The sequence below is a fragment of the Pygocentrus nattereri genome, chromosome 26 (assembly GCF_015220715.1).
Source record: "Pygocentrus nattereri isolate fPygNat1 chromosome 26, fPygNat1.pri, whole genome shotgun sequence".
NCBI lineage: Eukaryota > Metazoa > Chordata > Actinopteri > Characiformes > Serrasalmidae > Pygocentrus > Pygocentrus nattereri.
This window is the reverse complement of record NC_051236.1, coordinates 5,458,083-5,476,738: the sequence shown is the minus strand read 5'-3', so window position 1 is coordinate 5,476,738 and position 18,656 is coordinate 5,458,083. Positions and strand designations below refer to the sequence as shown.

The following is an 18,656-nucleotide window of genomic DNA, read 5'->3' as shown; positions in this document are numbered from 1 at the left end:
ATTTATTTATTTATTTTTAACAGTATAGGACTGTGCTGCTGTTCACAATAGGCTGTAGTCTGATGTTAGAACACTGAGGGACATGGTGCCCTTGGAAATTGTATCTACCCAAACTGACCTATCCACTTTTTTCATAGGCCCAAAAAATGCATTTCTACTAAAGCCACTGGGCCGCCATCTCCGAAGTTGTGTAGACAGTCTCCGAGCTGCAGGTCTACACTGTGAGAACGGGGCCACCATGTTTGAGGGACTCCAGCCGGGTCACTAATGAAACCCAGACGTGATGTATCATTATCCTAAAAAATGAGCAGCATGCTCTCACGTCAAAGCCAGACTGGCCCCACGCTGCCACTGGACCCTGAGTGCCGCAATAACGAGCAGCTGAAACAGCTCCAAGAGAACAAGAGAGGAATGCCTTTAATACTGAGCATGTGAATTATGATTCACTTCTAATGTCATGACATTACCGAAAACGGAATGGATTCTTCGCACAGGACATGACTGTGTGCATCAAATATTTTCTAATACCAAAAACATCGAGCATTCAGAAGAATCATCTGGAAGAATTTGTTCAGTTGAGTGTCACCACTGACTCACTACGCTCAAAAACATGCTCATACAGTTCTGTCTAAATGGTTAAAACCCGTTTATAAGGGCAGTGAGGATGTTTGTCAGTAAAACACCACAGAACATTAGAACAAACACAAATGAAACAAATGCAGTAAAAGGTAATCGGTGTGTGCTGTTTAAGCAAGAGAACCTGAGTGGGAGTGTATTATCACAAATGTGATCTGGTGGCCGTAGATCATCACAGCCGGGATGTTATTGGTGATAACTCACTCCTGGAGTGTTTCTACTGCTTTAATACAGCAGTTAAATAAATACAGTAAGAAATGAATAAACTGGCGTTTAATATGTTTTAATGTTCAGTTCCTTCCTCCTAATTAGAGCTCCCTAACGAGCAGCTTGTTGCTACGTCAGAGTAATGAGCTCCACCCATTCGCTGCACAGCCAGCAGTTTGTTCTCCAGCTCCACACAGACCGACTGACAGTTTGGGAATTTAGTGTCGTCTCGTCTTCAGAGTCGGACCAAATCGGCTGTTGGTCAGATGTCTTAACAGTGTCCGTTTTCTGTTTGTGGCAAAGCAAGGAGTAAAAATGTTCAGATGGCTTGAGCGTCTCCTACAGCTGTCAAAGTCGTTGCTTAGCAACAGCGTCTCAGCGGAGTGATAGAGTTTGCGATAAACCTGTGATGTTATGGTGCAGTAAGCAAAACACTTTTGGAGCGACACTGAAACCGAAGACGAGCTTGACAAAATAAAGGAGTTAAATATTCTTCACCTTGTAGATGGATGTACGTTCATATGTTCAGGTAAGGTGGCGCGATATTTAAAAAAATGAAGTTTGAGTTTTACGTTGCGTCTTCTTCTGTGAGTTTATCGGCTGGTTGTAAAGCAGAAATCTGATTACTGTCTAACTCATGTCGACCTCGAGTTTCCCCATTATCTGATTACCCAAGTCCATGCAAACATCCATCCATCCATCCATCCATCCATCCATCCATCCATCCATCCATCCATCCATCCTCCAAGCCGCTTCTCCGTCAGGGTCGCGGGGGGTGCTGGAGCCTATCCCAGCAGTCTTCGGGCGGAAGGCAGGATACACCCTGGACAGGTCGCCAGTCCATCGCAGGGCAGACAGACAGACACAGACAGTCACTCACACCCAGGGGCAATTTAGCACATCCAATTGGCCTGACTGCATGTCTTTGGACTGTGGGAGGAAACCGGAGAACCCGGAGGAAACCCACGCAGACACGGGGAGAACATGCAAACTCCACACAGAGAGGACCCCGGTTAAATCAAACCCAGGCCCCCCTCGCTGTGAGGCGACGGCGCTACCCACCACGCCACCATGCCGCCCCCATGCAAACATATTAAGGGAATTACTGATAATCTCATTTTCTGCAGTTACTGGATTATTAAGTGCAGGTAAACCCTGAATATTGCATCAGTTTATGTCGTTGTTTGTAATTAAATCACATCGGTTTGTGTAGCTAAATGCTATTATTTGCTGTAATTTAACCCTAGAGACCTTTTTCCACTTTATAATCAGTTCATTTTGTTTTAGAGGCTGCGTTGACAACATTCGCTTCATCAGTGTGCATTTATTACTTTCACTAATTCAACCTGAACATAAAATCACATGCGAGATTAAGATCAAAATAACAGAGAGAGGAACAGAGCTGCATGTGCCAACTCCTGCATGTTTGTAGCCCCTGCTCACATATAGCTGTTACGTCTTGTTTTGAGGGAAACTGGAGCTCCACTTGTGTTCGTTTGCTGCTCAGTTTGTGGATGATGCCGTTTTCTACCTGCTGGACAGAACAGATTCTCACCTGGACACAGCGGGCAGCACTGTGAGAATTTCTTCAGTGCATTCAACACCATACAGCCTGTGCTGTCAGGGGAGAAACTACGGCTGGTGCAGGTAGATGAATCAATCATCTCATGGACTCTCTGACTGGATGACCTCAGTGTGTGCAGGGCTATGTCTCAGGCAAGGCTGTGTGCAGTGTTGGGGACCCCAGGGGACTGTGTTAGCCCCATTCCTATTCAACCTGTACACCTCTGACTTCAGGTACAACACAGAGTCGTTTCATCTGCAGAAGTTCTCGCATGACACAGCCATCGTGGGGTGCACAAGGAATGGACAGGAGGAGGAGGAGGAGAATACAGGACTAGTGTAAGCTGAACCAGCTGCAGCTAAACATCAGCACTGATGGACAAAGTACACAAATTATGTACTTGAGTTAAAGTCGAGACCCCCAAGGTAAAATATTCCTCCAGTAAAAGTAGAAGTTCCTCCCTTTAGACCTCCACGTGAGTAAAAGTACTAAAGTATTTACCTTCAAATGTACTTAAGTATAAAGTAAAAGTACTAAAAGAGTAATTCTGGCTCTGATGTCCTGTTATCATTTTTATAACCAGACTGGCTTCATGAACTCATTTCAGGTGAAAGTCCTCCAGCGTCTCTCTTGGTAAACCAGTCTTTTAATAGAACGTCATTAATTAGTGACGCTGACGTCTATTAAAATGATCAGAAGCACAAAACACTGAAGGTAAACAGTTTCCATCAGGGAGAACCGAGTGGCTCTGAAATCACTTTTTACACACAAGCAAAGTTTCAGTTTCAGATTTATTTACAACTTAGTTCCAAGTTTAAGTTGAATAAAAACTGGCTTTAAACTCAGGATCACAGATGAGCTCCTTTACTATGTTGATCTGTAGGCGTCTGTTCATAAACATAAACCAGCCCAAACTCATTTACTATAAAGTGAAATGGTGTTTGTAGAAATTCAGAAAAAAGGAGGTTGTGGCAGAACAGAGGACGCTCAACAAGCTGGTAGCCATCTTGGACAGCACCTCACACCCTCTGCACGCTACACTGGATGAACGGAGAAGCTCATTCAGTGGCGTCGGTTACAGCTGTGCTGTGTTAAAGAGCCCTGTGAGATCTTTACCTACTGCTATACGGCTCTACAGCGAGTCTCCTCACTGCAGACGGTACTGATTTCCTGCTGTCTGAAATGAGCTGAACCACATCACTGTATCTCCTCTCTGACAAATACACACTGTGCAATATATCACAACTATTACTGCACTTTACACTGTAATATTCATGTAACTCAGAGTTAGTGATGTCTATAATATGTACTTTTAGTTCACCTCATACCACTCAGTGCCTGCTGTCTGTAAATACAGCGAATCGGTCTGTTATGCCATATAAATAGATATACTTTTATTCCTTTTGTCCTTTAACTTATGTCTAAATTTATTTCTGTGTTCTATTTTTCTGCATAGTTTATGTGCAATTATATGTGCTCCTACTGTAACACTGCAATTTCCCTTCAGGATCAATCTATCTGTATTTTACTCATCCACAGTTCTCCTGCCAGCAGTGTGCTTTGCTGAAGGCGTCCTCCAGTGCTAACGTTACTGATATCATTGATATTCTAGCATCAGTGCAGTGTTTGATGCCATAGGCTTCATGTGTTTCAGTAGTAAACAAATTCTCAGTATGGCAGCAGCTGGAAATATCTTTCGTCAAGAGAGCAGTCAATGGAACTCCCCATTTAAAAGCCCCTGCTTTTACAGGTGGTTCCCGGGGGGCCAAACTGCATCAACAGCATTTAATAAAATGTGTTTATTGAACAAATGAATGCTCAGATGAATGGCTTAACACAGATTTCTTCTACGGTGCAAAAGTCAGAGACCACGTTTCATTCATTTAATCTGCAGTCAAAGGAGTGACCACTTAACTGCTGGGCAAATAGGGGGGGGGGCTTAAGGAATGGGAAATGAAAGGCAAACAAAGGGGACACTGAAAGCAGCGCTCAAACAAAGGCTGAGACAGAGAAGTAAAACAAAAGATAATCTGAAAACCAAAAACATGATCCTCCGAGATCCTGAGAAGAAGGTCGACTTTACTCTTAGTGGAGCAACCACCTTTTGCGTGGCCTGCAGTCGTTTCTTTTTCAAGCCTTCTTTAAGTTTTGGGGCAATTTCTCTCGTTTTTCCAGCTCTCTTTCCTTTTTGCTTAAATTAAGATTAAAAGACCCTTATTAGTCCCACAACGGGGGAATTTCACCTCCGCATTTAACCCATCGGTGCAGTGATACACCACATACACAGTAGTGAGCGCACACACACACACTAGGGGGCAGTGAGCACATTTGCCTGGAGCGGTGGGCAGCCCAATCCGCAGCGCCCGGGGAGCAGTTGGGGGTTAGATGTCTTGCTCAAGGACACCTCAATCATGTGTTGTTGGCTCTGGGAATTGAACCGGCAACCTTCCGGTAACGAGGCTGGTTCCCTAACCTCCAGCCCGTGACTGCCCCATTATAAAGCCACCAGGGCTGTGTACTGTACCGGTCACCCTTCTACAAAGGTGTGACAAAGGGCTGCTGTTTGCCACAGCCTTAAGTAGAGGAGTCCACAGGTGTGTCAGGTTGGACCTAATCAGCCCGAGGGCTTCTGGGAATTGGAGTTCCCTGAACTTATGGCACTTATTGCCGATGCCCTCTGCTGGCAGCTGGCAGCACAGGCTTGGTCCTTACACCTTTATTCCAGCTTCCATTCTTTTCAGGAGCCTCACTTTCAGCTCCTCAAAGAATCTGCAGGCACACCTCCAAAGTTCAGTCTGAGAAGCTTGTTGATGATTTTATGAAGTGATCAAACCCATTCAGTGGTGCTGAGGTCTGGACTCTGGGGTGGTCAGTCCATTGTTCAGCTTCTTTGTTTGATGTGTCCGTCTCCTTTTCTCAGTGAGGTTCTTCTTGATCGGCTACACCTCCTTTCAGACCCACAGCTTTGAGTGGTCTTCTCACAGTGGAAGGATGGACAGAAACACCTGTGGATGTTTTCAGATCTGAAGCAGCTTGATGTTCTCCTCTCTCTCAGAGATCAAAGCTTTCAGTGCTGTTTATCTGATGGAGGCAGTTTTGGGGTCGACCAGCTCTTCCAGGTGATTGTTAGGAGTGTCATTTACTCTGTAGCTTTTGATTATTTTTGAACCCCAGATTTGGGAACTCCTGAAAGGGTGCTCTCTAACTTTAGCTCAGTAATGGTCTAATGAAAATATTAAATGTTTTTCTGACCTACGCATGGATTCTGATTTATCACTAAGCTTATTTGGTCAGTAATGTTCATTAATCACCAATTTAAATGTTTTTCATCTATGGTCAAATACACTTCTGATCATGTAGTATTCTGGGAATTATTCACATATGGTGCCTTTGATGTATCAGGTCCAGATTATATGTTTCAGTTGTGTTTCACTTGCCCAATTCAACTGTCTGTTGTTTTTTGCTACATCCATAAAATCTATGGACTGATGAGGGGATGAAAGAATAGCAGTATTTAACCACTAAGCCAGCCTGGGCACTTTGCCCAATATTGCAATTCCTACTGATAGCACTCATCTATCTGATCCTGTTACTCATTCCTTTATTTAGCTCTCCTTTAACTCATTGACAGCCACTGATTTTACTACTCTTCATATTTTACATTTAATTTTGGTAGTTCTCAACATGAACACTCATCTGTCAATGCTAACTTGTCTTTCTTTATAACCACCATTATACCGCCAACCCTACACATTTGTTTCTACTTGAATTTGAAGTTAGAGCCACTCCACTTGCCAGAAAAGTTCAAACTTGGCCAATAACACACTGCTGCATTAAACGCTGGCACCCCTTGAATGGCCAGGGTCCACTGGCAGGCACAAAGCTTTATTACACACTTCTTTGACTTAAGAATAGCTCAGTCACTTTGCATTAAACTCCATGTGGTTACCGACTAATATGCCTTAGTATGTAATAAGCCTGAGATTTTAAGTGGTTAAAGGACCCATACCGTTAAAATAATGAACTTAATCACTTTTTTTAAGTTCGCTCCCTGACTCATACAGTCTAAATATGAAAAGTAAACTGCAAGACCCTGTTTTGAATTCTTGTTTTTGTGTGATATGACAAAAAAAACAACAAAACAAAACAAAATGCATACTGGATATACACCCATTCAGCCTACAGCATTTAAGCCCCGCCCATTCACACTGAAGTTATAAGGAGTGTTTCAGCCTGCTTTTTGATTCAGGTGCAACACATGGCAGCCAATCTGAACGGAACTCATACACGTCTTAAGGACCTAGATATCTAACCACATCATTATACACCATATGGTCAAAAGTACATGGACACCTGACCATCACACCTATGTGAACTTCTTGGATGTCCCACTCTAAAATCATGGGCATTAACATTGAGCTGGTCCCCCTTTGCAGCTTTAACTGCCCCCACTCTCCTGAGAAGCTTTCTACAAGATTTTGAAGTGAGCCTATGGGAATTTGTGTCTATTCAGTCTAAAGAGCATTTGCTCAGACACTGATGTTGGACGCTGAGCAGAGAACTCCAGAAAGATCAGGGCTCTTCTGGAGCAGCAATCCAAGCTCCATGAGTGGAAAACGACATGTCGTGTTCTGCAGACTTGGGACCACCAAGGCCATGTCTAACCCTGGGATTACTGAACTTCAACCCTGCATCAGGGGGTAAAGCTGCTTTGTGACAACACCTGTTGTAAAAAGCACTACATAAATAGAAAGCAACAACCACAGTGTTTCTATTTTCATAGCTCCTGAAGATAAACTCTACCAGAGATACTGGCTTAATGGGTGATGAGGTGCTGTCTCTTAAGACTATGAGTATTCAGCATATATAAACAACACACACTCAAAGCCCAGGTGCAGCATATGGTACTGATTTTGGAGTGGCCCTCGGCTGTATATATCTCAGCTAAACTCTGTCTTAAGCACTTGAACCTCAGAGAAAACCTGGTTCTCCCTCCACGTCTTTCTTGCTTCGCTCAGAGATGTCAATACAGAGCTAAGCCTCTGATCCCCAAAGGAAAATTACTTCCCAGCCCATAAAAAGAGACAGACTCTATAGAAATATATGCACTAGCGTTGTTGTGAAATACATCATTAAGAAGTAAGCAAGTGACCCTTATTAGTCCCACAACGGGGAAATTTCACCTCCGCATTTAACCCATCTGTGAAGTGAAACACCACATACACACCAGTGAGCACACACACACTAGGGGGCAGTGAGCACACTTGCCAAGAGTGGTGGGCAGCCCAATCCACAGCGCCCGGGGAGCAGTTGGGACAGTCTTGCTCAAGGACACCTCAGTCATGGCGGCTCTGGGAATCGAACCGGCGACCTTCCGGTCACGAGGCTGGATCCCTAACCTAATGTAAACATGAAAGTAAACATGAAGTAAAAGCTTTACTGAATGGTATTGCAAAGCCTTGGGAAGACAAGTGATGAGAGTTTTCAGAATTTAAACTGTCTCTGGCAATGCAAGCTGCTGCATCTTCATTGCTAGATCTTTCAGAGTGAGATAAACTCACTGCACCAAAAAAACATTCACGTTTTCCCATTTTAATAAAGTAATCCTGAAGCTAGAGGAGCAGTGCTCACTTTGTGCTGAACATTCTGTGATCTTAATACTTACCCAGTCTAGTTCACGACCCTGTATCCCAGTGTAGTCTCATCCAGCTTGCAGTGGAATTGGTTCCATTTTGTGTTGTATTTCAACCCCATTAAACAGTGATGCATTGATACTGATACTGGTCTCAGGTATGGGGCTCATAATAAGCTCATTTACTCGTACTCATTTCAGTTCACCAATATCGGCATCCCAATACCAGCCGTGTTAATGAACAAATGCAGTGAAGGAGGTTTTGCTTACATAGAGAAGTTTTACTGACTCCATGACACTTGGACACAAAGCAGTCAGCTATTTCAAACGTTCCACTGTGGCATATTCTCGTCAGAATACTGTGAGATTTTAATCCTCAATCAGACCTGCTCCCGCAATATGGGTGGAGACATGCAGGTCATCTAAATGAAAGAGGAAAAAGATTAGATTAGATTAGATTAAGTGACCCTTGTTAGTCCCACAATGGGGAAATTCCACCTCCGCATTTAACCCATCCGTGCAGTGAAACACCACATACACACTAGTGAACACACACTAGGGGGCAGTGAGCGCGCTTGCCCGGAGCGGTGGGCAGCCCTATCCACAGTGCCCGGGGAGCAATTGTGGGTTAGGTGTCTTGCTCAAGGGCACTTCAGTCACATACAGTTGGCCCTGGGGATCAAGCCGACCAATTTCCGGTCACAGGGCTGGCTGTAGAGAGACAGTATTGTCCTACCATACACATCACCACCTGCTTTTAGCTTCAGCTGCTCAGTTTTCCTTTGCTCAGTACTCGGTGTGCAGCATGTTATTTTGAATGAAACAGCTTTACAGCAGCAACAGTCTGTACACAAAGTTAGAGACTGCTTTTCATGTGTAAATCATGGGCTTTGTCTGTACACGACAGTCCGTTTCAGAGGTCTTTAATCAAAATTCATAAAGGCCCAGTTAAAGGAAATTTCTTGAAGCAAATGTCCGGAACCTCATAATGTCTAACCTGCATCCTGACTCAGTGCCATATGCTGTTTACTGAAGTAGCCGAGTAGGAATATCAGCATCTTATACAGTCGACACCTGAATATCAGATCAAATAAAGTCCAGTTCGGTCAGATTTCAACAACATTTACTGTCAGTTTTCTCTTTTTAGATCACGTCATGTGGAATAACTTCCCTCTGACTCACTTTCTTCTCTGACTGCTGTTTCTCTCCTCGTCCCTCCCCTGTGTGGCGTCACTCACTCGACTCTCAGTGCTCATCGTAATGCACAGATCTGATTGGCTGAGCAGCGTCACGTGTGATATTTACAATGCGGTTGGTCTGCGAGTCTCCCGGGCCACTAAACCGGTACCGTAATGACTACAAATGTTACGCCAATTAAAATAGGCACCACCCCATTGAAATGAAATAATTCTCCATACTTGATCGATTTTAGGTCCAGGTCCACATAGGACAACATCTGGGATACGGACTGTCGCCAACCTATTAGTGACCTGTAGTCTATTCAAATGTACAGTGTTAATTAGCAAAGAACAAGATTTCTAAACTTACAGTGTTTGTCTGACTTTAGAGGACATTCAGCTACAGCTCAACCAGCCAATCAGAAAACTCCAACAAGATATAAAACTGGAAACCTGAGCAGGTGCCTTGGATGTGATTCCTGCTGTTGCTGTGCTGCGGTTGAAAGAGACAGATAAGGATCAAAACTATGAAACATACTTTACTTACAGCTGTACAGAAGAATGTTTCTGCCCACTCTCCTCCACTACTCCTCCTCCTATCAGTCAGAGAGGATTCTCCTACATTGTCCAAGTCCTAAACAGATAGCAAACAAGCAGTGGCCATTATTAAAAGCTACTCAAGAAAGATTGCAGGTTTGACCATCTATAATGATAGACCATCTTAAATCAGTTTAAGTGTGCTGGCGTTTCAGTAGGGAGCCAATAAAACAATAGCGTTCAGCAGCTTGTGAGCCAATGGCTGTGCTCATAGGCAGAGTTTGAGCTGTACAGAAACACTTTTCTGTCCAGTTTTCTTTACTGCAGAGCTACTTGATCCAAAGTAACCAATGTATCCAAGCTAGCTAATGTACTTCATTTAAAATGAGTTAGATTTGAATCATTTTTAAGAAACTTTGCACTCATTTACACCAACAACTACTTGATTCTAAATGGGTTATTCAGTATGGTATCAGTATCAGCGAGTACTAAAATATATGTACTCGTACTCGTACACCAGCACATCCCGACTAATGAAGTTACTTTTTTTTGATTGGCAGAAAAACTGATTTCTGTTCTCTCCTCCTGCCTGTTCATTGCAATTTAGACTGCTACTGTATTTCAGGCCCAGTGCTTGACTAATCTGACTACACTGCTATTACCGGCTAATGGATTTATAAGTTAACCAGCAGAAGTAATGATGAAATGTTTAAAGGGATTTTTTTTTTTTTTTTTTGGCATAATTCGGTCAGACATCAGTCCGTGAATTCATAACCATTTCATGTAGCTTTTTGAGTTGGACGTCTGGTTCCTATCACCACCACTGTGAACAGTTCTGACTCTGTAAGGTTCACGCCAAACCACTCTGAACGACTTTGTTTAGACTTTATCCATTTAATTTAGCAGATGTTTTGACAAAACTACTAAATTGTATTTAGCAGACTGCCTGCACTTTCATCTGAAGTATATGATTCGCTTGATACCATATATAAAATTACATCACCGTGCTAAAAAATAGCATATGAAGATAATCCAGAAGGCATGTGCCTTGAATGCAATGCACCTCATTTTTAACAACGCCCTCTTCTCCACACAGGGAGAGCAGTGCAGTGAGCATCAGGAGACTCATTTCACGCCACTCAGGAGTGTATGTTCTTCGTAGAACTCTGTCTTTCATCTCTGCATATGGAAATCCTTTTGAACGTGGTGCCGATCAAATCAGCGTTTCTCTTTTACAGGCCAGCTGATTAATGGCTTTCTGTTCGGCAGCGGGTCCGATCAGCAGCAGCCTCGGTGGCTCTGAGTGAAGAGCAACGGCTGGCCAAAGCAAAGAATTTGCCATTTATCCCATTGTTGACAGAGAAAATAATTGAATCGTTATGGAACAGCAAGGACTCCTCTCCCTACAAGACCTCTGGTCCACCCCCCAGGCTTCAAACATTGGACCTGGGGCATTAGTGTTTTGTCTTTCAGCAAAAACATCCTTACTGTTTTCAATGGGAGAAACATCTGCGTTCCACCTGAGGATTGCGTGTCCGTGGATAGGCCAGTAAAGGAGTAACATACTGGATGTGTGTCCATAAATCAAGGTCAGATTCAGTACAGATGAAGGAAAAGCCACCCTAAAGAGCAAAGCCAGGGTTCTGCATTAAGCGTATTGCCTCCACTGGAGCTCCTCATTTGAAATAAATACAAAAATCTCTGAGTGCAAATTTGATAAGAACATTATTACTTTATGGGTCATTCTACAGACACGTCCACTTTTCTATCTCTCTGGTTACTGGCCGTCATTGGTGTTACACATAATAAAGGAAACACCAGAGACGTTTTTAATGAAAAATGTATTTTACAAAACACTACAGATATGAAATATGAAAAATATGTAATTTAATCCATTTGTCTTCTATTTTTTCACAGTGACTTCAGAGTAAAGTCGGTCACACCAGTGACGTCAGCTAGAAGCTTCGTATGAGATCATGAGCTGAATGAGAAAATCTCTGAGAACTGAGAGACACACAGTGGACTCACCATGAGCTTTTCTTCAGAGATCCTCAGAAAACAGGTCAAAGGAGGTCGAGTGACGTCATCAGTGTGACTTTTATTTCAAAATAAGATTTTTTGTTATGCGGTGACACCAGTGACGTGACTCCTGGGGAACTTTCATTATATATTCTATAATATTTATTTGGCATTAGTTTTCTTTGTCATTTAATTTATATATTCCATAGTCATGTATAGATTAAAACATGATACTCATCCTTACACAGGACTGTGGCGACGAGCTTTTCTGTGGTGCTTGGAAAAAACCAATATTGTGAAATTGAGTGAAAGTGCGTGAAATCAAGCGCCAGCCTGCCAGCACCTCATTTACATGTATGAGTTTGAGATGCACTACTCCCCCTTTTGACTAAACTTTATAGTGTTAAAATTACAACCATTAGAAAAATAAAATGTTAAATAAAAAACATCTTTTAAAGATGGTAGAATGATGTGATTGTGTAGTGTGATTATTTTCCTGAAATAACAGATTTAAGCACTATGCTATTTAAGCACTGCGGTGTATGGCACTAGCTGTGTTTTGTATTGTTTATTTTGTGGGAGGAGTCAGTAATATAAAACTAAGGGACAGTGTAATATGTCTTTAAATGGAACATGAAACAGATGCAGTTTTGTTTACACCAATGTGGATGTAAATCATACATTCACTTTTATACAGCACAAATTATTAGTATTATATTATTAGTGTTGTTCTTTTTAATTTTTGTTATTCTTTTTGCTGTCTTTTCTGTTGACTTTGCTCAGTTTTGCCGTTTTGGTTTCTGTTGTCGTCTAAATTCAATTCAAACTAGCGACTGTTTTTAGTTGGCCAAGCTAGTTTTAGTGTTGAGCTTGCTTTTATTTTAATCCTGTGCGCTCAATGCTCCCAAAAATGATCAGAACTTATCTTCAAATATAAAGTTCTTTTAAATGAAGTTAAATAGTACTTTAAACATATGTTTACATTTCATATGTAGTTGCACTGCTCTTTGTGTATACCAGCATGCCTGTCATGGATATCTGCACAAATATTCAGTATTGTTGTCCTTTTTTATTAGTGTTATTCTTTTTATTAGTTTTATAGATGATATTGACTCTTAAAAAGAGAATTCTGCATTCTTCTGCGTTAAACAAGTACAACCTGTCTCGAATCTGCCTTTGAGAAAGTATTTTTAATAAACTTAGCAATTAAAATTTTTTTTATTTTTTTTATTTTAGTGGTATTTGTTCCTGCCTGCTTCAAAGCCACAACCATCATCCCCATCCCACATAAAACCACCATCTCAAGCATTGCTCTCACACCCATAGTCATGAAGTGCTTCGAGAGACTGATCCTCACTCACTTAAAGAGAAGTCTTCCCAGCACCCTGGGAACTCCCACTCCCACCAGTTTGCCTACCGGGCAAACAGGTCTACTGAGGACGCAGTCTCTCTGGCAATGCACACTGCACTCAACCACCTGGAAGGAACTAACACCTATGTAAGAATGCTGTTCATCGACTTCAGCTCCGCCTTTAACACCATCATCCCCTCCAAACTCGTCTCCAAGCTCAACACACTTGGAAGAAGTCACACCCTGTGCAGCTGGATTACAGACTTCCTCACCTGCAGACCCCAGTGTGTTAGGATGAGTGAACACACCTCCCCCTCCCTCACACTCAGCACAGGCTGTCCACAAGGCTGTGTCCTCTCACCAATGCTCTACACACTGTACACCTACGACTGCACTCCAACACACAACTCCAACACTTTCATTAAATTTGCGGATGACACCACAATCATAGGCAATATCACCAACAATGATGACGGACCAAACAGAGAGGAAGTCAAGCTCCTCACAGAGTGGTGTGCCACCAACAACCTCTCCCTCAACGTCATCAAAACCTGATTGTTGATTTCAGGAGGGGAAGTAGAGAGCATGCACCACTGAGCATCGAGGGGGGTGATGGTGGAAAGGGTGAACAGCTTCAAATTTCTTGGTGTCTACATATCCAAGGATCTCACCTGGTCACTCAACACATCCCACATCATCAGGAACAGCCAACAACGCCTTCACTTCCTCAGAACGTTAAAAAAGTCAACCTGCCACAACAGCTCCTCTGCAGCTTCTACAGAGCCACAGTTGAGAGCATCTTGACCAGCTGCATCACCGTTTGGTACGGCAGCGCCACTGCTGCTGAACGCAAGGCCCTGCAGAGGATGGTGAAAACACATCACCGCAGCTGTCCTCCCACCCATAGAGGACATACAGTGTATCACAAAAATGAGTACACCCCTCACATTTCTGCAGATATTTTATCTTTTCATGGGACAACACTGACAAAATGACACTTTGACACAATGAAAAGTCGTCTGTGTGCAACTTCCCTCAAAATAACTCAATATACAGCCATTAATGTCTAAACCACTGGCAACAAAAGTGAGTACACCCCTAAGAGACAGTTCCTGAAGTGTCAATATTTTGTGTGACCACCATTATTTTCCAGAACTGCCTTAACTCTCCTGGGCATGGAGTTTACCAGAGCTTCACAGGTTGCCACTGGAATGCTTTTCCACTCCTCCATGACGACATCAAGGAGCTGGTGGATATTCGAGACTTTGCGCTCCTCCACCTTCCACTTGAGGATGCCCCAAAGAGGTTCTATTGGGTCTGGAGACATGCTTGGCCAGTCCATCCCCTTTACCCTCAGTCTCTTCAATAAAGCAGTGGTCATCTTCGAGGTGTGTTTGGGGTCATTATCATGCTGAAACACTGCCCTGCGATCCAGTTTCTGGAGGGAGGGGATCATGCTCTGCTTCAGTATTTCACAGTACACATTGGAGTTCATGTGTCCCTCAATGAAATGTAACTCCCCAACACCTGCTGCACTCATGCAGCCCCAGACCATGACATTCCCACCACCATGCTTGACTGTAGGTATGGCACACTTGTCTTTGTACACCTCACCTGATTGCCGTCCACACATGCTTGAGATCATCTGAACCAAACAAATTAATCTTTGTCTCATCAGACCATAGGACATAGTTCCAGTAATCCATGTCCTTTGTTGACATGTCTTCGGCAAACTGTTTGCGGGCTTTCTTGTGTACAGACTTCATAAGAGGCTTCCTTCTGGGGTGACAGCCATGCAGACCAATTTGATGTAGTGTGCGACGTATGGTCTGAGCACTGACAGGCTGACAGGAAAGCCACCAATATATCCTCGGACCCCACAGATCCCAGCCACCCCCTGTTCCAACCTCTGCCATCTGGAAAGAGGTTCCGGAACATCCGAGCCAGAAGCACAAGGTTCAATAGTTTCTATCCCCGAGCTGTCAAACTGGTCACACCGGCAGCATCGACCTGAGCCTAACGACAACACTACAGTCTGTTACTGACCAGCCTGATCACCCAGCACTCTACACACTGAGCTCCACCAGCTCAGAGGACTGTATGCTGTGCACTTCATCTCTGACTAAGCCTTATTTCTAGTATATTTATATATTTATAGTGTTACTGTTTATTTAAGATGTTACCTGAACATTATGCTGCTACTCTGTACCTGCACTGCTCACTTTATATACAGATCACTGTTTACACCACTAGTACTTCTGTATTTACTGTACTGTACTGCAATTCACCAGCACATTTCTGTCTATATACCTGATACACTTGAATATCTGACTATGCACATACGGTCTATACTTCCAATACGCTTGTTATAACCTTTGCCTATGTACATTATATATTTGATACTTGTACTTACTGACTCTGCACATTTTGTCTTGTCTTTACTGTCTTTTGTCTTTGCACTGTTTGCTATTTATCTTTTATTACTGCACTGGAAAAGTAGCCTGATAGTGTTTCGTTATACTGTACTACCCTGTATTGTATCATCACAGTAAAGTTGAATTGAAATGAATTTTGACCAATTTCAGTCATGATTCTGTCCTCACCAAAACACTGACACTGCACTCTTAAAAGCAGAAGTGTGGACTCTTATATGGAGTGGAGTTACAGTATATGACTTGAACTTGAGTCTGACTTGAGTCATGAATTTGATGACTTGAGACTTGACTTGAGGAAATCAAGAAAAAGTTAGGACTTAACTTTGACTTCAACACCAGTGACTGTTACTCGGACTCTGACTCGGACTTGACTCTCATGCCTCGATAAGACTCGAGACTCAAAGTGGAAGAAACGTGGAGAGTCTGGCTACAGATGGGATTTTGTATTTTAGTTGGAAGGGTAAAAAAATAATAATAAAATAATGAATATACAGCCAAACAGTGATAATGTGCTGTCTTTAAAAGGCTGTAGTACTTTACCATTATTCAGTGTTGCAGCCTTAAATTAGCTGTGGAATGCTGACTGACTTTTTTAGGACTCAAAGATTAGGATGGTTGACTTGGGACTCGATTTGAGACTCACTTGTACTGACTCAGGACTTGAATCGAGACTCAACTCTCTTGACTTGGGACTTGACTCGGGACTTGAGTATGAAGACTTGAGCCTTACTTCTTACTTGCAACTCAGTGATCTGTTCCCACCTCTGCTCAAAAGTGTTAAATGATATAAGGGTGAATACTGACTCGGGTAATTTATCAGTCCAGGTTTTACCGCATTTGATACTGTATATCAAAGAATACTGCTGGACAGTTTGAAAAGTGATATAAGGTCCGAGAACTGATCCCTGGGGGATCCCTGGGAGTTACGTTGTCAACACTGACATTTGTGAATCTGATAGGGTGGCTATGACATGCAGGGTCCCCCAGGGATCAGTTCTCGGACCTCTTCTGTTTAGCCTCTAAGTCAGGGGTGCTCAATCCCAGTCCTGGAGATTCACCACCCTGGACAGCTCAGATCCAACACACCTGGCTCTTACATTCAAATGCCCCTGAAGGCCTCCGGGTTGGAGCTAAACTCTGCAAGGTGTTAGATCTCCTTACACTTAAAAATGATGTCTCCTCAACAGTTCTTTAGTAAAGAAAATAGTTCTACGCAGAACCATGAACACTCAGAATCCTTTGCATGCTTAAAATGTTCTTTGTATGGTGAAATGGTTCTTCTGCTTGATGGAGAATATGCTTTATATAGTTCTACACAGAACCTTTTTGAAAAGGTTTCTATCTAGCATCAAAAGGGTTCTTCTATAGTTACAAGCTTGACATCATAATAGAAGAACCCTGCATGAGGAGGAGCACTAAAATGTATCATACGTCATATGAATCAAAACACAAAAAAATCAGAAGCTAAATATTAAAGACGGCAAAATAGCAAATAAAATAATATACGGAATTAATAGAAATTAAAATAGTGCTAAGATAAAGTGCATTGAATCTGAAGAACCTTTTCATGATGCAAAGAACCATTTAATCATGCAAGGGGTTCTTTGAGTGTTTGTGGTTTTAGATAGATAAATAAACCCTTGAAGGACCATCTTTTTTAAGCATGTAAGACGCTTTATTCTTACTGCACTTCATTTTTGTTTTGATTTCTTTTTGTGTTTTTACTCTAATCTTATTGCAAATTGTATCATGTAAGTCCTTTGTTTTACAACCCTGTTGTGTTTTCCTTCTGTGTGTTGAATGATATAAGGCTGAACACTGGCTCAGGTAATTTATCAGTCCAGGTTTTACCGCATTTGACACTGTATATCAAAGAATACTCCTGGACAGTTTGAAAAGTGATATAAGGTCCGAGAACTGATCCCTGGGGGACTCCGCATATCATTGTTCTTTCTTTAAGATAATCCTTTATTAGTCCCACTGCAGGGGAAATTTACAAATTGTCAGGGGAGAGCATGAACACAGTGTTCCACTACCAGAAATTTTGCAGTTGAAATTCCCGCATTTGGGGAATTCGCAAGGATCAGCACAGCCAAAGTACATTTGCTGAACCTTGCCTTGGGCTGAACCAGAATCTGGTGATAAATGATAAGCTTCTATAATTTTCAATGCACTTTACCTTAGCACTTTTAAGGTACTTTTAACTTTTTTCCCATTTTTGTAAAGCTGCTTTGTGACAACATCAGTTGTAAAAAGCGCTATATAAATAAATTTGATTTGATTTGATTTGATTTTAATTTCTATTAATTCCTTATATTGTTTTATTTGCTATTTCATCATCTCTAATATTTTGCTTCTGAATTTAGAAAGATAATAGAGAGATAGATAGAGAGAACTTCATTGATCCCGAAGGGTTCTTTAGTGAAGTAAATAGTTCTACACAGAATAATGGACACTCAAAGAACACTCTGCATTATTAAATGGTTCTTTGCACGGTGAAAAGGTGTTGTATTTGGTTTTATACAGCACCAAAGAGGTTCTGCCATTGTGATGATATCAAGCTTGTTTTGTTTTGGTGCTATATAGAACCTTTTTCAAACATGTTCTATATAGAAGCATTCACAGCACATTCTCCATCAATCCGATTAGCTGTTTAGTTCTATATAGAACAATGAACACTCAAAGAACCCTTGATTAAATGGTTCTTTGCGTGAGGGCTCTTTTTCTCCAACACCTAAAAAATCATCTCTGATGAGCTTTTCTCACCAAAAAATCCATAGAGGTCTGAAGGAGAACCAGAGACAAGTCAACCAACTGGACGCATCAGAACCAAACGTCTGCTGAGATTTAGGGCGGTGCTGGAGCTGGCCTGGCTTTAGTAGGGAGGAGCGGTGGAGCGGAGCTGTGGCCAGGAAGGCTTGCAGAGAGTCTGTGCTACGGCGAGCAGGCGCGAGAGGTGCAGGCCGCATGGCGTGCCACCGAGCGGCCAGCGTCTCGCACGCTGCAGCGCCGCATCTGTTGCGCATTTAACGGGTTGTCATGAACACAAGGGAACCTCTCGTTCTCCCCTGCACGTGCTCGGAGCGCTCATCAGACA

The 18,656-nt window shown here is 42.5% G+C and overlaps 1 non-coding gene across 1 annotated transcript; it reads right to left on the bottom strand.

The window, feature by feature from the left end:
* Positions 1 to 17,563: 17,563 nt before the first annotated feature.
* Positions 17,564 to 17,725, bottom strand: LOC119262540. Its single transcript, XR_005129737.1, has one exon. It is a non-coding gene; the product is annotated as a U1 spliceosomal RNA (small nuclear RNA).
* Between the last annotated feature and the right edge of the window lie 931 nt (positions 17,726 to 18,656).